This window comes from Ceratotherium simum, chromosome 40 (assembly GCF_057802395.1).
Source record: "Ceratotherium simum simum isolate JZ-2026a chromosome 40, ASM5780239v1, whole genome shotgun sequence".
In the NCBI taxonomy this organism is placed as follows: Eukaryota; Metazoa; Chordata; class Mammalia; order Perissodactyla; family Rhinocerotidae; genus Ceratotherium; species Ceratotherium simum.
In genome coordinates this window covers 13,716,691-13,740,696 of record NC_141939.1, presented here as the reverse complement: position 1 = coordinate 13,740,696, position 24,006 = coordinate 13,716,691, and positions in this window count along the sequence as shown.

The window sequence follows — 24,006 nt, the reverse complement described above, 5'->3', positions numbered from 1 at the left end:
AGTCTTTTTATGATAGCTATTTTGAAATCTCTGTCATTTAGTTTATGGATTTCTGTGTCTTCGGGGTTGATTTCTGGGTGCTTGTCATTTTGTTTCTGGTCTGGTGATTTCATATATTTTTGCATTGTGGTTCCTGTGTTGGTTTTGATTTTCCTCATCCTGGAAGTCTCTGGTTGCAATTTCCACCTGCCGCCACTGTCTGGTGGTAAAGGGCTGTGTAGTCTAAGCCCCCTGCACTCTGCCCCAGTTTTTCTGCTGCGATCCACAGTTTTGTTTTTTTGTTTTTTTCCCCGCTGCGATCCACGGGTCCAGTCCAGTTTGTCCAGGTCTGCCTCGGATCGCTAGGTGTGGTTGAGCTGCAGACTCTGGGTTGCGGGGAGGGGGGAGCTCTCTCTTTTGCCCTCTGGGTCCCTGATGTGGGAGGCTTCTCGTTTGCCCCTCTTTATCCGCTCTCTGGGGTGCTCAGATGTTGATGGGAGCCCTGTGGCTCCTCTGAGTCCTCTGTGCAGGAGTTTCCCACTGGCTGAGAGAGCCCGAAGAGCTACGGTTTCCCCGCCGATGGCCGCCCCTCCCCCCTCTCTGGGAGCCGCGCGGACCGGGATAGCTGATCTGATGGGGAGGGAGCGGAGTTCTCCTTACCTCTCCCCACTTCCTCCAGGGGCCCAGCACGTTCCGCTCTCAGATGTGCGGCAGTGTGGATCCCTCCGCTCTAGGTTTTCACTGTCTGGGATTCCGTTGTTGGTCTGTGGCTGTTGCTTTTGTTGTATCTTGTGGGGGAAGAATTCACGGGAAAGCTCACTCCGCCATGATGCTGACGTCACTCTTCCAGGTTTTTTTTTTTTTTTTTGGTAGACTTACTCAAAGGTAAAGAAAAATCTTTTATAACCTCTTTATCAAGTTCAAGAAAATCATCCTTTTAAGAGAAATAAGACCAAATTATAATTTTGTACCAGCTTACTTCTGATATTAAAACTCATTTACTTAAATTCATTTTAATCTCAGCCAATTGACCACGTAAAAACTCCTTTTCCAGAATTCCTCTTCCACAAACCTATAACTTTCTTTTTACATTCAGAATTTGTCCCATGTCTTTCTTTTCCCTCCTAGTACTTGAGGACAAATTTATCTTTTTTAAATCAAACAAAATATTTCCATTCTTTGTTCCTTCTTTATATATCTTATTTTCCTTGTACACAGACATATTTTTTTTAATTTTTAGTAGCTTCAATCACAGATATTAATTAGAAATTTTAACTCTTCGAAACCTTATTTTCTAAGTAAAAACTAAGTAAAACAATTATAAACCGTTTTTTTCATTGGTATCTTGTGGCTTGGAAAATTTATGAACACTTCATAATTTCTGGAAACGTTACTTTATAGTACAATTTTTTAATAAAACACATGTTTACCAATAGACCCAAAACACCTTTTAGTTTTCCTGTAATGAAAAGTCAAAAGTAGACAAACGTAAGTTTAGCAATCAATGTCTAATATCTTATCTTATTTGGAAATGATCACTCAGAGAATTTTTATCATAAAATTTAGCAAAACTCTAAAGTTTTAAGTCACCAAAAAGAGTTTGGAAGCTGTAACCACCATAACACATAATTATTGTTTAAAGTTCATCTAACATTTATCTTTTTTACAGCTATTTACTTGTTCCCAATAATTATTTAGATTGCATATAAGACTTCATAAGACATCAGACAAAATTAGCCATCATTTAAATTATTATTTTTGTTAACCAGTTCTGTAATAGAAATAACATCAGTTTTTTTTTTACAAAATTTCATGTAAATTTCATCACCTCTTATACCTTTAAACATAGTTATCACTAAGATTTTTATCAATAGGTCTTGGTCTTCTAATTTTGGACAAGGGAAGCATTCCCAGTCAGACGTTTTAAAACATACTCATGCAAAGTTGATGTAACCTCTTTATATAAAATTAGCTCAAACATTCCAACCTTTATAATCTTATCAACACTTATGCTTTTACATGTTCTCAATTCAATTGTAACCTGAGTCAAGGTCTTAAGGCTAGTCAAATTTTTCCCTTCCTTTTTCTGGCCTTTTCTTAGGTACCAAATAAATAATTATGTGAGAGCTCTCAAAACAATTTTTTTTTTTTCAATTTAGAAGTTTTCCCAATTCAAAGGATCCGTCGTCTGGCCATTGACGAGTAGGATCTTTATTTGTATATTTATTCCAATAGTGACTCGATCTAATAAGTCTTTTTAAGGAAAGACCTGGAGGTAACTTTCCACGCTTAGAATAAATCTTTACCATGGACGCAAGAGGCTTCCCTGGTGAGGGCGCAGATGATGTAGCCCCCATGATCCACAGAATTTACTCCCAAAGATATTCAGAGAAAGTAAAGACCTTCGTTGCACAGGCAGTAAGGATGGTGTCTCCGGTCTCCCACAATAGTGTGGGACGCCTCCAGTCACAGACCCGCTAATCTGTGACACCGGGCGGGCGATACTGGAATGGGATTTTTCCAGCACTAACAAGCAACGAAGGTAAAGACGACAAAAGCCCTTATGGACTGGGCCTTTTATGACAAACTCCCCTGAGAGCTTGGCACAGCCGGCCGAAGAGACAGTTCGGAACCCCAGTCTACTCGACTGGCCACCAAGGTGCACCCCGGTAAATGCACCTTCCGTATAGTGGAGACCAAGGAGAATATTCTCATTGGTCACAAAGCCAAGTTTTCTCAGGGCACAGAACAAGACAGAAGGAAAAACCTCATCCAATTTTTTTTCTTATGTGTACAATGACAGCTTTAGCCACGCCTCAGGACTCTTGGAGCCAAAATAATACCTGGGGGAGAGGTGCCGCGGGGTTGGGGACTGTGTGCTTTACAGAGTACCTCGTCGTTGCACAGACATTTTCTTGCAGTTGGCGGGGGGCCTGTGTCATCTACCCCGTTCTGTGACCCAACTTATCCTGTCTCGGGAGTCTTCTGAAAGTGGCAAGCGCCCTAATGGCCCTTAACTGTTCAACCCATGCCCACCAAATTTGTGGCCTTTTTGGCTTCCAAGATGCCCTCGGCAATAGCCTTCACTTCCTGTGCATAATAACCCACAGCAAAGTTTGTAGACGCCAGTCTGGTGAGACCCGCAAACTCACCAGTCTGTGGGGCCGGCCCAGACAGCAGGCTTATAGGGCCTATGCCTGCGTCCTACCCTATGGTATTTCCTTCTTATGACAAAAGACACAGACAAAAGAGAAAAACAGAGACTACCTCTGGGAGGAAAAGGGATCAAGATCTTTACCAAGAGTACTCTACCAAATTTAAACCAAGAGTCACTAAAAGCACAAGAAACTAGTTTCCCAAATATTTTCTCCTGCCAATCTAAATTTAGAAAGAGAAAAAATTCTCACCATTTCCTTCCTCCGGACTCCGCAGATAGAGATTCCGGGAGGCTGACGTGGTAAGAAGTCTTACCTTTTGCCGGCTTTCATCAGGCGTTCCCGTATCTCACCATCTGCAGTAGTCCAGGGAGAAGGCAGGTCTTGCAGCCAGAGAAGGCAACTAGCCAGCCAGTGTGGATCCTGCCGACTATGCCAAAACTGTCGGGGGAAGAGGGAGAATCTCCCTCTGCCCTTTTCCTTAAGGTTCTTCTGGCTGGCCAAATAATTAACAAGATAGGTTAGCAGGAGAAAATAATACCAAGTTTAATAACATGTATACATGGGAGAAAGCAGGGACACTGCGTTTCTCAACACAATAGCAGAAATTCTCGTCTTAAATACCATGTTCAGCTAACGGCAAAGGAGGGTTTTGGGGGTGGGGGGAGTCAGTTACAGGAGATTACCACTAAAGCACAGTAAACAAGAGTAAGGTTATTATGCAGATTTAAGGCCTCACCTTCCACATTGATAAGCCTCTAGAAATGAGGCCATCCCCCCCTCTTCCCAAAACAGAGAGGGAGATACCTTTACAAATGGAGATTTCCCTTATAAATGTAAATGATTGTCTGGCAACTCCTCGCAGGGTCATCCAGAGAATGTGGCCAGAGAGACAGAACTTCTGATAAGAGGGGCTTATTGGTGCCTTTCCTATTGTAATCTCCATCCTACATTATCTTTATAGCCATCATGATAGATCTGTTCCAGGAAAGAGCCACCATGTCAAATTTTTTAGGTAGTTAGTGGGGGAGGTCAAATGTCCCTAGAGAAAACAACCAAGGTAAAGAGATAGATTTCAGAGTGGCCAAATCTTGATCTCCCACACCCTCAAGGCATGTGACCAGCAGTCTGCCCAAGCTCTTTCTGCAAATGGCTAAGAGCATCAGGCTATGAGAACTTAAAAGTCAAAATGCCAGATTTTATATCCAGCCTGTCACTATTTCCTTCTTGGCTCCCAGACTCTGGTGACCTCTGATTTCCTGTAATTAGGTTTTTCTGGGCTAAAGTCTAGAGAATCCCTAAATGAAAGGGCTGTTTTAGCTGTTATAAATGAGAACCCCCAAATAAAAATGATCAGTTCTTCTCCCCTGTTACCTTTTCACCTATTTTCCTATCTCTTTGAAGGTCATCAGTATTTAGGCATTAAAGAGAAACCTGGGGAGAAAGCAGACAAGAGCGATATTTTGAAAACTTGCAGGAATTGGGAAGTTGGCCAGATACAAAAGGAATTCAGGGTAGATAAGCAACTCCTCTACAAATTAATATCTGCAATCATTTTATCTTGTTATAAATAAAGCTTACTAATTTGATTGTAGGATAAAGATCATTATAAAGATATTTTGATAAAGTTGGTACTATCTAATGTTGATTGATATGAAAGGAAGCATCAGATGTTCTTATACAGAGACTTAGGGGGATTTATCAACTCAAAGAAATCTTGATGATGTCAGCTGGTGTCCAGTCCTTCACTGCTGAGGTGAGGAACATGCTATCAATAAGAAAATGGAAGCACGTACAGAAGTGTGTTCAGTGTGCACTTTGCCTGTCGTTCACTTGATTAGCTCTTCTGGAGAATGGTAATAGGTTTTATTTAATATAAAATTGTCAGTTGATATACAACAACATTAGTTAATTTTGTAGTCTGAAATTTCAAACTTAGAGATCTTCAGAGCATTGTGAGCATTCATTTTGGTGGAAGCTCAAGGCACTTCTGTAGAGCCTGTCTGGATTGACCAGGAAGGCCCAGTGGAGCCCTCCCTTTGCACATCGACAGATTCTTACACGTGTCAGTGTCGTGGGACTCAGCTGGCACAATTATGATTGTTTGTCAATATGTCTATCTCCCTACTTAGACTGTTATTGGTGGATTATGTTTTATTCCTGGTATCTAATGCAGTGCCTGGCACATATAATTCCTCAAAAAAAAGTGCTGAATAAATGACGAAGCACTTGTACCATGCATGTACCTCTTAGCAAGTCAATACCATAGCACAGCTCTTTAAGAAATGAGAGACACAAAATAAGGTAAGTTCCTGGTGCAGCGGCTATGCAGTCAGTAGGTGCTTAGACAAAGAGACTATTTCTATGGTCCAGGTGACAGGTTAGGAGCGGTGGGGGTGAGGTCAGTGCTACAGAAACAGCACAGAAGCAGCAAAAGTCTGCGAAGATAAAACCGCTCCAGGCCAGGCCGGCTTCTGGGGCCGCAGACGTCTCCTGTGAGGTTGCTGTGAGGTGACCTTTCTTCCTCAGCACAAGTTTACCCCATAGGAAACATTCAGGGAAGGGCCCCGTTTTCAATCCCAATGTAGCCATTTTGTAGGTCTATCACCTCAGCAAGTCACTTAACTACACTGAGCCCCCACATCCTTATTTGTAAAAAAAAAAAAAAAAGCAATAACTACATTATTGTTGTTGTTGAAGAAAATAAAATTCATAACTGATTGTTGTAAGAATTAAATTTTATGAAGTGTGTGAACATTTCTAACATGTGGCCAGGTATATTTTCAGTGCCCAACAAATAAACATAAGTAGAATCCAAATCTGAATGTTATCTCTGGGGAATTTATATTTTCCTTACAGGAATACAAATTTGATTGCATCAGAAAGTTAATAACAAGATATGAGTTGTTTTAAGGAAATACGGGTCATATATAACTTAGTGGAATGCGTCTCTTCTGTAAAGTGTGGTTGAGTGATTGCCCTGCTGCACAAAAAGGGTAGCTTTTTCTAAAGCCACCTACATTATGCTTAGGTCACACTACACTTTCCTAAAAGAATTGCCTGGTACTCAGATAGCTCTATTTCGAGGATATAAAGAAATACAAAGATAGGAAAGGGAAGTAGCTTTGTAAGGTCACACAGTCAAGTGGTGACCAATGAGGAAGAGAACTCAAGTCTGGATTCACGGACTACTGCTCAGCTATTTTGTTTATCTTGAAGGTGAAGTTGGAGTCCAGTTGCGATAAGATGATTGATCCTGTTTTCATAGCACTGGGAGTGAACGCCAGAGTGAAACAGACCATTTTCTTGTGTTCTTTATTCACTTGACTTTTCCTTGCTTTGCTCCCCTTGAAACATTAAATCCGTAGTTTTTCAAAGCTGTTATAATGTGAATGAAGTGTATTCCCTTTCCTTTTCCTCTCTCTTCTGATTGCTGGAAACCACACAAAAGCAAGTGGATAGGATAGAAATGAAGTCTTCTTGGTAGTGGGTATTCGTTTAATATATTGATCCTAAGTTGCTATTAAGGAAATAATTAAACCATGATTTTGTGGGTGATTTTATTTGTCTGCTGTGTGTGAAGCACATTTGTTTGCAGTAGAATAAAATTAATAAAGTTTGATGCTGTTATATAATATGGGGTATATCTAATCATAAAAGGATAAATTTGCTAATCTAGATATTATTAATTTAAAAAACAACAACAAAATTCTTTTTTTTTTTTTAAAGATTTTATTTATTCATTTTTTTCCCCCCAAAGCCCCAGTAGATAGTTGCATGTCATAGGTTCACATCCTTCTAGTTGCTGTACGTGGGACTCGGCCTCGCGTTGGACGGAGAAGTGGTGCCTCGGGGCGCTCCCGGGATCCGAACCCGGGCCGCCAGCATCAGAGCGCGCGCACTTAACCGCCAAGCCACGGAGCCGGCCCCAACAACAAAATTCTTAATCAGCAAATAATTCAGTTCAAGCCAATGGGCTCTAAAAAGTCAAACAGTTCCTTGTGTTTTTTCTTTTCTTTATAGGTTCAGCATTTAAATGCTTTTCTGCTTTTGCCTTAACGTTATCATTGGAGTCCATGTTGTGTTTCTTTTATTATCACAGGGGCTGATATTCAATATTCTAATCTCAGAATAAGAAATGATATTCAGCACTAGGGCACGCACACTCATTTAGCACAAGAAAGTATTCCATTTCAGAAGCAATTGCATAGGAAGCAGCAGCACTGGGTCTAGAAGCCTTCACATGGGGGGCTTGGCTATATGATAAAAACATGGACTGCTGAATTATTGGTGCAAGCCTGAGATCAGGATGGTGCCTTCTTATGCTTTTCTTTCTTTACCTCCCTCTGCCAAGGTCAGAATGTAGTCATATTTTGATGATTTTGAATTTTCAGCATTCCAGCACATTTGCATTTTCTCTATTTTCGGGAAAGAAATGGTGCTGTGTTATAAATATGTTATAGTGGCAATGTAAGGGTAAAGAAACCCCCCTTGCTTTTCCTTGACAAGGTTTTTATTTTTCAAGTGAGAGACAAAATAGTAAAGATAGATTCTAATTTCCTCTTTTTTTTTTTTTAATAATGAAGAACATGTTTTATAAAAGGCATTTAGAGCTGCAAATTAGCATCTACACCTACTATTTGAATTTTTGACTTTTTAAAATGTATTCAAAATATTTTGGAGAGGGGAGAGGGGATGAGGAAATCTAAAATATGAATCATTTAATTCTCTAAATGCTGAGTTAAAGAGTTCAGTGCAATTTTAAACTGCAAAGAAAAACAGTATTACTGTCTCCTCCAGGAAAGATGATGTAATTTTCTTAAAATTTCATTCCTTTCTTGTTTAAAGATTTCTTTTAGTAAACTATTCTTTAAACTTTCTATTGAAGTATAATATACATAATATAAATGAACATGTCTATGTGACCAGCACCTAGGTCAAGAAACAGAACATACCTAGTGTCCCAGAAATCCCTTTGAGCTCTGACAGTCACTACTCACCCTACATGGCAGTAACCACCACTCTGCTTTCTATCAGCATAGATTAGTTCCACTTGTTTTTGTATTTTATATACATAGAATCCTACTGTATCCACTTATAGTTGCCTTTTGAACTATCATTCCCTTGGCTAGATCCTAAGTGCCTGACGGGGGCACCCCTTTGCCCACATTGTGATTATTAACAAAGACCTTATTCTTCTGTTCAATTTATGCCCATCAAAGTAGAAAGGAGTGAGAAAAAAATCTGAAAGTTTTGTATTTGAATGAAATTTGAAACTTGATTCCTCCAAGCTCTGATGAATAGCTCTTGCTATTCACAAAAGAATTTTTTAAAAGTGCATCTTGGCTTCTGGTTCTAGCGAAGACTGAGTAGCCTTGCTCCTTCCAGTCCTCCTTCTTACGACTACAAAATGCTGGACACCATACAACAAAAAAGCACAGAAAGAGTCTAAAAGGTAGAAAGAACAAAGCAGTCTGCCTGGGAACTCAGAACTTGAGAAAAGACACAGTGGTGAGTCCCTGTGTTTCCTTTTTGCCTCCCATATACCCTGGATGGAGCACAGACAGTCTCCAACTGGAACCACCAATAGGCACAGACAAAAGAAGCTCCAAGAAAAGTCTGTTCCTCTTAACCAGCACTCTGGGGAAAGCGTGGCTTAACAGAACAGAAAACTTCTTTGACAATATCTGCCGTACTTCAGGCAAACACCAACAGAACCCTCTCACGCCTGTGGTTTCAGCAGGGCTGAGAGGGGAGCTGATTTTCCAACCCATTTTCCTACCCACCTACGTAAGCAGTAACACTTTGAAGGCCTCTCTCCATAGAGGAAGGCAGTGCTTCAATTCCCCGACCAGGGCAAGGTCAGTCAGATCCAGCTGTGAGCTGAGCCTTCCCCTCGCTAAGCGGCAATGAGATATAACATAGTGAGGCAAGGTGAAGCTACTCAGCACTCCACTTCATCCCCCAACTCAATGTCAGTCGTGCCCAGTGGGGAGCTGAACCTGCTCACCTACCTGGCATCAACCAGGGGAACGAGGTGTTGTGAGATGGGGCAAATTGACACTCCACTGCCTCGTCTCCCCATCCTTGATGCCCGTGGGCTTCAGTGGGGAGCTGAGCTTCTGCCTTAGTCCTGTAGCAAAAAAAGTGTTTTCTGAGTCAGTCCTGAGCTTCCCCCTTCCCTGGTGTCATTGGCTCTCAGTGGGGAGCCAAGCATATACTCCCACTGGGAGACAACAAGCAGCCCAAGTATGTGCTTACTTTCACCAGGAAGGCAAGGTATCAGTAGGGCTGGGGGAGAAGTTGAACTTTTACGCCGCCCATCTTCAACCAGGTAGTGTGAACCAGCACTCTACTTTTGCCAAGGTGATGTTGATGGGGCTCAGTGAGAAACTGAACATACTCACACATCAGATCCTCCAACTACACCTCAACAGGAGGATTGTTTGCGTAAAAAAATGAAAAAAATTAAATAATTAAATTGTATTCAGAATCCAGGATACAATCAAAACCACTCAGCATACCAAGAGCCAGGAAAATCACAACTTGAGTGAGAAAAGTCAATCAACATATGACAACGTTGAGATGAATCAGATGTTGGAATTATCTGTCAAAAAATTTAAAACAACTACCCTAAAAGTACTTCAATAAACAATTAAAAATTCTGTGGAGCCAGCCCTGATGGCCTAGTGATTAAAGATCATGCACTCTGCTTTGGTGGCCTGGGTTTGGCAGAACCATGCCACTCATCTGTCAGTAGCAATGCTGTGGCAGTGGCTCACATAGAACTACAAAGACTTTCAACTAGAACATACAGCTATGTACTGGGGCTTAGGGGAGGAAAAAAGAAACAGAGAGGAAGATTGGCAAAAGATGTTAGCTCAAGGTGAATCTTTCCTAGCAAAAAAAAAAAAAAAATTCTCTGGAAACAAATAAACAAATAGAAAATCTCAGCAAAGTAGTAGAAGTTACATATTTTGTAAAAATAACTAAATAAAAATTATAGAACTAAAAACTCCAAAAAATGAAATAAAAACTCAATGGATGGGCTCAATAGTAGAGTGGAGGTGGCAGAGGACAGAATCTGTGAACTTGATTTATTCTGTGAACTTGATTTTACTTGAGGACAAATCAATAGACTTTATCCAATTTGGACAACACAGAGAAAACAGACTGCAAATAAAAATGAACAGAGACTTGGGGACCTGGAGATATTAACAAGAAAGCTTACCTTCAGATCATTGGAGTCCCAGAAAGAGAGGAGACAGTGAGTGGAATAGACAAAGTGTAATGAAAGAAATATTGACTGAAAACTTCCCAAACTTAAAAAAAAAAAACATAAATCTATAAATTTAAGAAGCTAAGTGAATCCCAAATAGGATAAACCCCTCACTAAAGAAGAAATAATCACTCCAAGACATACTATTAACATCTGAAAGCTAAAGACAAGCAAAAAATCTTGAAAGCAGTCAAAGATAATGACATTCTACCTATAAAGGAAAAGCAATTTGAATGGCAGTGGATTTTTCATCTGAAACCATGTAGGTCAGGAGGAAGTGGCACAATATTTTTCAAGTATTGAAAGAAAAGAACTGTAAACCACGAATACTGTATCCAAAGAAAAGATACTTCGTCAATGAAGTGAAATAATGACATTGTCTGACGAAGGAAAATGAAGAGTTTGTTGCTAGCAAAGCTTTCCTTAAAGAATGACTGAAGGAAATTCTCTAAACAGAAAGGAAATTATAACGTAAGATAGCTCAGAACTTCAGAAAGGAAACGAGAACATCAGAATGAGTAAAAATAGGGGTAATATGATAGACTCATGAGTTCTTTAAATAATATCTGAAGGTTGAAGCAAAAATTATAACATGGTCTTATGTAGCGTCTGATACATATAGAAGAAAATCTTAAGACAAGTTAAATACTTAAGACTACTTAAAAAGTGGGGGCAGCTAAAGGGACTTAAATGGAAATGAGGTTTCTACACTTTACTCTAAGTGTTAAAACATCCATACTAGTAAAGTGTGATAAATCATGTATAATATTGTAATACTTAGCAAAGTGATATCACAAATAAATCAAAACGGAGTCCTAAAATGCTTTGAAAAGCCCATCTGTACAAAATCTACAGCTAACGTCATACTTAATGGCAAAGGATTGAATCTTTCCCGTAAGATCAGGAAGAAGGCCAGGTTGTCTGCTCTCATTACTCTTACTCAACTTCGCACTGGGTGTTCTACTGAAGCAATAAGCGCCCTCCCATAAAAGCATACAAATTGGAAAAAGAGAAAGAAAACTGTCTCTATCAGCTGATGACATGATTGTTATCTAAAGAAAATCATAAGGAATCTACAAAAGCATCCCTAGAACTAACATGAGAGTTCAACAAGTTCACATGCTACAAGATGAAGATAGAAAGCATTCACATTTCAATATACTAACAAGAAATATGGGGAAACCAAAATTTGAAACGCAATATCACATATAATTTTTACAAAGAAGATGAGATATTTAGGTAGAAGCCTAATAAAACATATACAGAATATGTATCCTGAAAATTGTAAAGTCAAGAAATCAAAAAAGATATAAATAAATGGAGACACAAATTGTGTTCATGGATTGGAAATCTCAACATAGCAAAGATGCCAGTTCGTTGCAAATTGATTTGTAGATTTTACATGAGTCTTACCCAAATCTCAGCAAAGTTTTCATGGACATCGACAAGCTTATTCTAAAATTTATATGGAAAGGCATAGGACCTAGAAAAATTAAATTCATCTTGACAAGGAAGAATAAAGTAAGAGAAATCTTTCTACCTGATGTTGAGGCGCACTCTATTGCTACAGTTATCAAAACAATGTGATATTGGCAGAGGGATAGACTCAGAAATGAATGGAATAGAATAAAGAACTCAGAAGTATAACCACACAAATATGTCAAACTTATTTATGACAAATATGCAAAAACAATTTAATGGAGGAAAGATAGGCCTTTCAATAAATGGTACTGAAGCAATTGGACATCCATGGGCAAAACATTGAAATTTGACCTAAACTTCACACATTATACAAAAGTTAACTCAAAACGGATCCTAGACCTAAATGTAAAATGACATCAAAACTATGATCTATAAATGGAAAAATTGATACATCTGACCTGATCAAAATGAACTTACTTTTACTCTTTGAAGTCTACCTGTGAAGAGACAAGAAAACAAGCCACAGACTGGGAAAAATATTTGCAAACTATATATCCAACAATGGATTTGTATCTAGGAAAAAGAACTCAAAACTCAACAGTAAAAATAAACAGAAAATCCAATCAGAAAATAGGCAAAATACATAAACAGACATTTCACTGAAGAGGATGTACAGATGACAAATAGCATATGAAAAAATGTTTAACATCATTATCCATTAGAGAAATGCATATTAAATGCACAACACATTATACACTGATTAGAAAGGCTAAAATAAAAAATAGTGACAGCATCAAATGCTAGGGAAGATGCAGAGAAAGTCAATTACTCACACTTCACTTGTGGAAATGTAAAGCAGTACAGCCATGCAAGAAAACAGTTTGGCAGTTTCTTACAAAACTGTTTATGTTTATGCACTTACCACATGACCTAGCAATTGTACTCTTGGATATTTATCACAGGAAAATGAAAATTTAGGTTCACACAAAATCCCATATATGAATGTTCACAGCAGCTTTATTCACAATTGCCAAAATCTGGGGGCAAAATGTCCTTCAACAGGTGAATGGTTAAACAAGTAGTGAAACATCCAGCATCATTGAATATTATGCAACAATAAAAAGAAACAACACATTGTTGCATACAAGTTAGATGAGTCTCAAGGGAATTGAAGTGAAGAAAGCCAATCTCGAAGTTAACATACGGCATTATTCCATTTACATAAAATTCTTGAAATGACAAACTTATAAATATGAACAGCAAATTAGCGATTGCCACGAGTTGTGAAGGGGGAAAGAGAAAGAGGCGGCTGTGTCACAAGGGCAGCATGAGGGATCTTTATGATGGGACTGTTCCGTGTCTTGATGGTGGTAGTGGTCACATGAAGATACATGTGATGAAATTGTATAAAACTAAATATACACGCTCACTTAACTGAGTTCATGTAAAACTGGTAAGATGTGAATAAATTTGGTGAATCGTATCAATGTTAGTTTCCTGGCTGTGATATTGTGTTACAGTTATGCAAGATGAAATCATTGGGGAAAATGGGTGAAGGGTATGTGGGATCTCTGTATTATTTCTTTCAACTAGATGTAAATATACAATTATCTCAGAATGAAAGTTTTAAAAAGTTCACATCTTGATTGAAACATAGGGTAAGAATTTATACTTGTCTAAGTTCATATTATTTAACTCTTCTTGGTCTTGGTATTCACAAAATTTTTACTAGTTCTCCAACATATTACTCAATAGTGGTGTGCTAAGAGCAAATCATTTTGGAGCACAATGAATATCCACAGTGATATTAGATTAAAAAATTAAGAGAATCCAATGGTAAAGAAACATTTTATTTTAATTTAACAGAGGCTTCCCAAACTGTTCTACCAGACATCTTTTTTTCTAACAGTCTTTACAACTAGTATTCCACAGACCACAAATTTAGAAATGCAGTTTTAACCTTGTTGGCATAGTTCTCTTAAATGATATGAATTATAGCTGAATTCCTACTAAATTGAATTAGTAATGATTTGGAATTCTGATTAATGTGTGACAAATTTATAAACTTTTCAGTGAGGCAATTCCTTCAAGATGAGAAAAGTTACGTGTGAGGGGACATTATTGCAGCAACTTTTACATACCATCGCTTAGTGTTTATATTTAAACTATCTACTATCTATTTTTCTTGTCCTTCCCTTAGTGACATATGGAGGAAGAGTCATAATGAAAGTGAAAAACTAGATAATTGACACAGAGAATTCTGCTTCAGGCCAAAACGGAGTACCAGGAGCCAGGTTAACCATCCTGACCTAAATAACTATAAAATGGCTGAAATACATAAAACGTTTTGCAGACGTGGACCACAGTCAGCACAGGACTGTTACCTCTGAAGTTTCCAGGGTGCACTGCAGGGAAGGGGGATCCAAATAGAGCCCAGCAGTTTTGCTGAGCTGAGATCAATGATCTGGGACAGAAGGCAACTAGAAATTATGGAACAGAATATGAGAAGAGGTAATTGCACAAAGAGAAAGCACCAAGAATGCCTGTGAAACTTTAGTTGAGTGCTGAGCTGCCTATGCATGAGAGGAAAATATCCAAGGCTAGGAAAAGAACTATCAGAAAAAAGCAGGCAGAAAATTTTCTGGAGATCATACAGGACTGGTAATATTTTGTGTTCCCATTTGTGAAAATGGAAATACCTCATAATATATGAGTTATTGGGTAGAATTCTCAGAATTGCATCACCTGGAGACAAATTAATTCTAAAGAGTGATTGGGTCTATCTTAAAACACTTAAAGCACGAGCAAGACCTAACACTATTTATAGGAATACAGCAAAATCTAGGAACCAACAAGGTAAAATTCACAATATCTGGTATCCAAAAAAAAAAAAAAAAAAAAAAAAAAAATCAGGCATACAAAGAAGCAGAAAACTAGAACTCATAACTAGGAGAAAAATCAATCAGTAGGACCATACCAAGAAATAAAAGAGATGATGGAACTAGTAGACAAGAACACAAAAACATCTGCTATAAATATACTATATATGTTCAAGAAAGTAAAGGAAAATATGACCATGATGATGAAAGAAATGGAACATGTAAAAGCTATTTAAATAGAGCTTCAAGAGATGAAAAATACAATATCTGAAGTGAAAAAAATACACTGGATAGGATTAAGAGCAGATTTAACAATACAGAAGAAAAGATTCTTCAATGAACTTGAACACATAGGAACGGAAATAGTCCACAATAAAGAAAATAAAGCTAAAAGAATTAACAGATCATTGGGTACTGGTGGAGAAATATCATGCAAACTAGTAGATGTTTAGTTCAAAAAAGAGACACACGTTATATATGTGTATTTCCAAAAAGTTCCAAAAAGGGAGGAGAAAGAATGAAGGACAAAAAATTATTTGAAATAATATGGCCAAAGTTTTCAAAATTTGATAAAAACTATAAACCTATAGTTCAAGAAGCTTAATGACATCAGGCAAAATAAACATAAATGAAACCACACAAAGGCATATGATAATCAAATGACATAAGATGAGGAATAAAGAGAAAAAAAATGGCCAAAGAACAAAGACACATTATGTACACAGAGGACCAAATACAAGCAAATTTCTTTTCAGAACTATGAAGGCCAGAATTCTGTGGAGAGATATCTTAAAAGTTCTAACGGTGGAGATGGAAACTTGTGAGTCTAGAATTCTTTACAAGCAAGAATCGCTCTCAAAATTGAAGGTGAAATAAAGACTTTTTGGGACAATCAAAATGTGAGAAACTTTACTACCAGCAGAACTGCACTGTAAAAAATGTTAAAGGAAGTTTATCACAAAGAGGAAAAATGATACCAAATTGAAATTTGGACCTACAAGAAAGATCAAAAAGTACTGGAAATGATAAATACTTGGAAATATAAAAATTTACCATTATTATTCAATATATTTAACAGATAATTGACCATTTAAAAATTTAAACTAACCTATTTATAATTCTAGCATCATATATTTACATAATAATACATATTACAATACAAATATGTGAATATATTTATAGCACACATAAAGTAGAATGTAAAACACTAACACAAAGAACACTACATAGAAGTATATTATACACAAAGTGGTATTTTATTATTTGTAGGTAGACTGTGATAATTAAAGATGAATCTTGAAAACTCTAGAGTGACCAAAGAGATATAACTAATAAACCAGTAGTGGATATGAAATGTAAACATTAAAAAAACAAACAGAAAACCCTCAAATAACCCAAAGAAAGAGGAGGAAATAAAATAATAGAAAAATAGTCAGAGTGACAATATTAATATCAGACAGTATATACTTTACAGAAAGAATCAGGAAATCAGAAAGGCAGTAAGTTACATAAGAGGTCATAATAATCACAAATATTTATTCATACAATAACAGAGTTTGAAAATACAGGAACTAATAATGAAAGGAAGGAAGGAAGAAAGAAAGAGAAAGAAAGGAAGAAAGGAAAGGAAGGAAGGAAGGAAGGAAAGAAGGAAGGAAGGAGAAAGAAGGGGGAGAGAGGGAAAGAGACACAAATTTTCAATTATAGCTATAAAAGTCAACTCTCTTCTTTCAGTAATGGATACAACAATTAAACAGAAAATCAGTAAGGCCATATAAAAAGCTTGAACACTGTTACCCACAAATCATACCCTACTGATATTATAGAAAACTCCACCACACAACTGCAGAATATACACTTTCAAGGACACATGGAAACTTTACCAAGATAGGCTATATTCAGGCCATAAAACAAAACTCAATAAATTTTAAACATGGAAATCACAGTAAGGAAGTTTTCGAACTATAGCAAAATTCAACTAAAAAAGTCAAAAACAGAAAGATATATAGAAAATTCACAAATATTAGGAAACTAAAGAACAAATTTCTAAATAATCTTAGGCCAATGAATGAATAATTTCATTTAGTTAAATTATTTCAAACTGAATGAAAATATAATCACTGTGTATCAAAATATATGGGAGGTATTTAAAACAGTGCTTAGTGGAAAATTTATGTCACTAAATGCAAATACTAGAAAAAAGTAATGTCTCAAGACCATGATCTATGTTTAAACCTTAAAGGTTTAGAAGAAGAAAAGCAAATTATACTCAAAGTAACAGAAGAAAGGAATAATAAAGATAAGAGTGGAGATCAACAAAATAGAAATATAATAATAATAAAATGAAAAATATTTCTTTGAACAAATCAATAAAATTAATGTCTATCTAGAATGATCAAAAAAAGTCATCAATTAACAAGATTAAGAATGAAAAGGGAGAGATCAATATAAACACTGCAGACATTAAAAAAGATAATAAGAGGGATTTCTAGTTTCCAGTTCCACATGTAAAGAGCTTGGAAGTCACCACTTCACCCTAACACATGTAAAAAGCTGAACCGACTGAAAAATTAATAACTCTTGTTGGATCCATAAGAAGGTGAGGACACAGGGCAAACCACTGTCCCCAAGATTGGAAAGACAGAGAGGCCAATACAGGGATTCATGGCTTACTGGAGCATACTCGCAAGCAGAAACCACCACGGGAACAATTGCCAGGTTAGTGAAACCTAAACTGTAATTGACAAATTGCTGGAGGCTCAGTGAGGACAAATCTTAGAGTTAACAACTCTAGGGAGATTCAATCACAAGGGGCATTATACCTCCAGGAGCTCAATCAGGTTCTCACTGTAAATATGAGAGAAAAATTCCCTCACGCTTCCAGCAAGGGGAAGGGAAAAGGAACCACTTTGAAATAAACCAGAGCACTCTGTTTTTCTTAACAAGGCCTGCCCTCAGGGGAAACTAGTCAACTAGAGCCTAACCTGGGGGGATATGATCAAAATGTAACTCTGAGAAATGGGAATACCAAACACCAGTCAATTCTAGCCTTCCATGTGGAAGAAGGGAAATACCCAGCTCCAGCCCACTCTAGCCATCCTGTCCCACCTAAGCAGGGAGAAAAAAACAGAAACACTTGTAAAGTTCACAGTGGTCATAAGCTCACTAAAAGACTGAGATCTAATCATAGGATTATAGAACACTTTTCATCCTCCCACACTTTACCACCACATTACTGAAAGCTTGTTTACAGCAGTTATTTTACCTAATACATGATGTTTGGCTATCAAGAAGAAATTGTAAGGCATACCAAAGAGGCAAAAAACAAAATTTGAAGACACAGAGCAAGCATCAGAACCAAACATAGCAGGAATATTGGAATTATCAGACCAGGAGATTAAAACAACTATGCTTAATATGTAAAGGACTCCAATGGATAGACAACATGCAAGAACACATAGGCAATGTAGACAGAGATGGAAATCTTAAGAAAGATAAAAAAGAAATAAAGATAACAGAAACAAAGAATGCCTTTGATGGGCTCATTAGTAGACTGGACATGGCTGAGGAAAGATCCTGTGAGATTGAGGATATATCAAAAGAAACTTTGAAAACCAAAAAGCAAAGAGAACAAAGAATGAAAAAAACAGAACAGAATAGTTAAAGACTGTGGGACAACTACAAAAGGTGTAACATCTGTGTAATGGGAATACCAGAAGAGTAAAAGGAGATAAAGAACAGAAGAAATATTTGAAACAATAGTGACTGAGAATTTCTTCAAATTAATGTCAGACACCAAACAAAAGAGCCAAGAAGCTCAGAGAACACTAAGCAGGATAAGTGCTGAAAAAATTACACCAAGTCATATCATTTTCAAACAATAGGAAAAGAAAGATAAAGAAAAAATTCTGAAAGAGGTGGGAAGCAAAAACCATCTTGCTTCTTGAGGAACATAGATAAGAATTATATCTGACTTCTCCTCAGAAACCATGCAAGCAAGAAGACACTGGAATGAAATATATAAAATGTAAAGAGAAAAAACTACCAACCTAGAATTCTGTGCCCTGCAAAATTTCCTTCAAAAGGGAAGGAGAAATAAAGCAATTCTCAGACAAACAAAAATTGAGAGAATTAAATGCCGGTGGACCTGGCTTGCAAGAAATGTTAAAGGAAGTTCTTTAGAGAGAAAGAAAACAACATAGGTCCGAATATTGGATCTATATAAAGAAAGGAAGAGCATCAAAGAAGGAATAAGTATACATAAAATAAAAACTTTTATCTGTTCTTAATTGACCAAACAGATAATAGTTTGTTCAAAACAATAATAGTAATAATGTATTTGATTACATATGCTTATGGATATTTTATATATATGAGATGAATGACAGCAATGATAGAAGAAATGGGAGGGAGAAATTAGGATTATTTTGTTATTATAAGGTACTTACACTACCTGTGAAGTAGTATATTGTTATTTGAAAGTGGACTTGGATCAGTTGCAAATATGTATTGCAAACTTTAGGCTAACCACTAAAAAAGTTAAAAAAGATGGAAAACTGATATACTAAGAAGAGAAAATGAAATCATATAAAATGTTCAATTAAAGCATAAAAAATTGAAAAAAGTGGAATAAAGAATAAGGGCAAAAAATAGAAAACATAACTAATGTGGCAGATATTAATCCAAATATATCAATATCATTTTGAACATCAATGATCTAAATCCATCCATTAAAAGACAGACATTGTCCTAGTGGATCAAAAAACACAACTCAATTATATGTTGTCTACAAGAAACTCACTTTAAACATAAAGACACAAGTAGATTAAAAGTAAATGGATATTATCTACTACTTAATGAAGGAAATAATGCGGTATTTGACCTTCTCCCTCTGACTTATTTCGGTTTGCATAATACCCTCAATGTCCATCCATGTTGTCACAAATGGCTGGATTTCATCGTTTCTTATGGCTGAGTAGTATTCCATTGTGTATATATACCACATCTTCTTTACCCATTCGTCCCTTGATGGGCACTTAGGTTGCTTCCAAGTCTTGGCTATTGTGAATAACGCTGCGATGAACACAGGGGTGCATGTATCTTTATGCAATGGTGTTTTCAAGTTCTTTGGATAAATACCCAACAGTGATAACAACAATAAACAAACACATAGAGACAGAGATTGGATTGGTGGTTACCAGAGGGGAAGGGGGGAAGGGGGATGGCGAAAGGGATAATTCGGCGCATGTGTGTGGTGATGGGTTGTGATTGGTATTTGGGTGGTGAACATGATGTAATCTATGCAGAAATAGAAGTATAATGATGTACACCTGAAATTTATACAATGTTATAAACCAATGTTACTGCAATAAATAAAAATTTTAAAAAAAAGTAAATGGATAGAGAAAAATATATCATGTCAACATTAATCAAAAGAAAGCAAGTTTAGCTGTATTATTTCATATAGAGCAGACTTCAAAGTTATCAGAGATAAAGAAGGGCATTACAGAATGATAAAGGATTCAATTCTCCAATAAGACATAACAATCCTAAGTGTGTATGTGTCTGACAACAGAGAGTAAAACTGCATGAGGTAAAAACTGATAGAACTGCAAGAGAAAACATATGAATCCTCTTGTTGTTGGAGACTTGAACGGGGCTATATCAGAAATGGGCAGATCCAGCAGGCAGAAAACCAATAAAGACATAGTTGAACTCAACAACACCATCAATCATGGGGACATAATTGATGTTTATAGACTACTTCATCCAACGAGAGCAAAATATGCATTCTTCTCAAGCTTACATGCAACATTCACCAAGATAGAACACATTCTGAGCCATAAAATACACCTTTACAAATATAAAAGAATAGAAATCATAGAGTGTCTACTGTCAACCACAATGAAATTAAACTAGAAACCAATAACAGAAAGATGACTGAAAAATCCCCAAATACGTGGAAATTAAATAACACACTTCTAAATAACACAAGCTTCAAAGAAGAAATCTCAAGGGAAATTATTTTAAATTAAATGAACATGAAAACATAATTTATCAAAATATGTGGGATGCAACAAAATCAGTGCATAGACGGAAATTTATAGCCCTGAATGCATATAGTCGAAAAGAAGAAAGATTTAAAATTAATAACCTATGCTTCTACCTCAGCAAACTAGAAAAAGAAAAGCAAATTCAATAATCAAAAGAAAAGAGATAATAAGAATTAGAGCAGTAATCAATGAAATTGAAAACAGAAACCAATAGAGAAAATCAACACAACTGAAAGATGGTTCTTTGAAAATAACAATAAAATCAATAAACTTCTAGAAAGGATAACTAAGAAAAAAATAAGACTATATAAATTACTAATATATTGAATTGAAAGAGGGGACATTACTATATATCTCATGGGCATTAGAAGGCTAATAGAGGAATATTATGAATTCTACGCCCATGTATTTGATAACCTAGATGAAACGGACCAATTCTTTCAAAGACATAATCTGTCGCGACTCACACAAGAAGAAATAGACAACTTAAATAGGCTCATATCTATTAGGGAACTTGAATCAATAGTTAATAACCTTCCAAAACAGAAAGCACCAAACTCAGATAGATTTACTGTTGAATTCTGCCAAACATTTAAGGAGGAAATTATATCAATTCTCTAGAATCTCTTTCAGGAGATAGAAGCAGATGGAATAGTTCCTAACTCATCGTATGAGGCCAACATTAACCTAATACCAAAATCAGACAACGTTAGAAGAAAATAAAACTGTATATCAATGTCTCTCATGAACATAGATGCAAAAGTACTCAAGAAAATATTAGCAAGTCAAATCCAACAATGTATAAAAGGAATTATACCACAAGGCAATGTGGGATATAACCCAAGTATGCAAGACTGGTTCAACATTCAAAAATCAAATAATGTAATCTATAACATCAATGCCAGCCCTGGAGGTCTAGTGGTTGAGATACCGTGCTCTCACAGCTATGGCCTGGGTTTGTTTCCTGGTCAGGGAATCACACCATCCATCAGTTGTCACACTGTAGCAGCTGTGTGCTGCTGTGCTGCTGAAAGCTATACCATCAGTATTTCAAATACCAGCAGGGTCACTTGTGTTAGACAGGTTTCAGCAGAGCTTCCGGACCAAGATAGACTAGGTAGAAGAACCTGGCCATCCACCTCTGAAAAAGTAGGCCATAAAAACCCTATGAATAGCAGAGGAGCATTGCCTGATATAGTGCCAGAAGGGGAGAAGATGGCACAAAAAAAACCAGGCAGGGTTCTGCCCTGCTGTACACAGGGTTTCTAGGAGTTGAAACTGATTCAACAGCACTAACAACAAATTACATCAACAGGCTAAAGAGGAAAAATCACATGATCACATCAATATATGCAGAAAAAGCATTTGACAAATTCCATTCATGATACAAACTCTTAGTAAACTAGGAATAGAGTGGAATCTCCAAAATTTGATAAAGAATATCTACAAAAAACCTACAGCTAATATCATACCTAATGGTGAGAAAGTAGAAGTTTTCCCACTAAGGTCATAAACAGAGCAAGGAGGTCCCCTCTCACCACTCCTTTTCAACATTGTACTGGAAGTACTAACTAATGCAGTTAGAAAATAAAAGGAAATAAAATTTGCATAGGTTGGGAAGAAAGACATAAGACTGTCTTTGTTCTCAGATGACATGATTGTCTATGTAGAAACCGTGAAAGAACTGACCAAAAAACTCATAGAACTATTAAGGGATTATAGCAAGGTTGTGAGACAGAAAGTTAATATACAAAAGTAAATCTCTTTCCCATATATCACCAAAAAATAAGTGGAACTTAAAATTAAAAACACAATACCATTTACATTAGCATCAAACAAAGGAAATACTGGAGGCCAGCCCAGTGGTGTAGAGGTTAAGTTTGTGCACTCCACTTTGGCTGCCGGGGGTTCACAGGTTTGGATCCCAGGTGCAGACCTACACACCGCTTATCAAGCCATGCTTGGCAGTGTGCCATATAAAGTAGAGGAAGATGGGTAGGCATGTTAGCCCAGGGCCAACCTTCTTCAGCAAAAAAAAGGAGGATTGGCAACAGATGTTACCTCAAGCCTAATCTTCCTCAAAAAAAAAAAAAAAGGAAATAGGTATACGTCAAACAAAATATGTACAAGTATTCCTCTATATGAGGAATACCATGAAACTGATGAATAAAATCAAAGAACTAAATAAATAGATATTCCATGTCTATGGATAGGAAGACTCAATATTGTCATGATATCAGTTCTTCTCAACTTGATCTTTGATTCAATGCAATCTCAACCAAAATCCCAGCAAGTTATGTTATGGATATAGACAAACTGATTCTAAAGTTTATAGGGAGAAGCAAAAAACTCAGAATAACTGACATAATATTAAAGGAGAACAAATTTGGAGGACTGACATCACTTGATTTCAAGACTTATCATAAAGTGAAAGTAATTAAGGCAGTATGATATTGAAGAAGGATAGATGTATAGATCAATGGAACATAATAGAGAGTAGACCCAGAAGCAGACCCACATAAATATAGTCAATCGATCTTTGACAATAGAGCAAACGTGACACAATGGAACAAAGATATTCTCTTCAACAAATGGAGTTGGAACAACTGGACATCCACATGCAAAAAAGTGAATCTAGACACAGACATTATGCCCCTCATGAAAATTAACTCGGTATGGCCCACAGACCTAAATATAAAACACAAAACTATAAAACTCCTAGAAGAAAACATAGGGGAAAAACTAGATGACCTTGTGCATGGTGCCAACATTTTAGATACTACACCAAAGGCACAATCCATGGGACAAATAATTGATAAGCTGGACTTCATTAAAATTAAAAACTTCTGCTCTGCAAATGACAATGTATAGAGAATTACAAGAAAAGCCACAGACTGGGAGAAAATATTTGTAAAAGATTTGTCTGGTAAAGGACTGTTATTCAAGATATACAAAGAACACGTAAAACTCAAAGACAAGGAAATAAATAACTTGATTGAAAAATAAGCCAAAAATCTTAACAGATTCCTCACCAAAGAAGATATACAGATGGTAAATAGCATATGAAAAGTCACACAGATGGCCAACAGGCACATGAAAAGGTGCTCAACATCACTACTCAACAGGGAAATGCAAATCAAAACCACAATGAGATATCACCTCACACCTGTTGGAATGGCTATTATCAAAAAGTCAAAAAATAACAAGTATTGAGAAGATGTGGAGAAAAGGGAATCCTT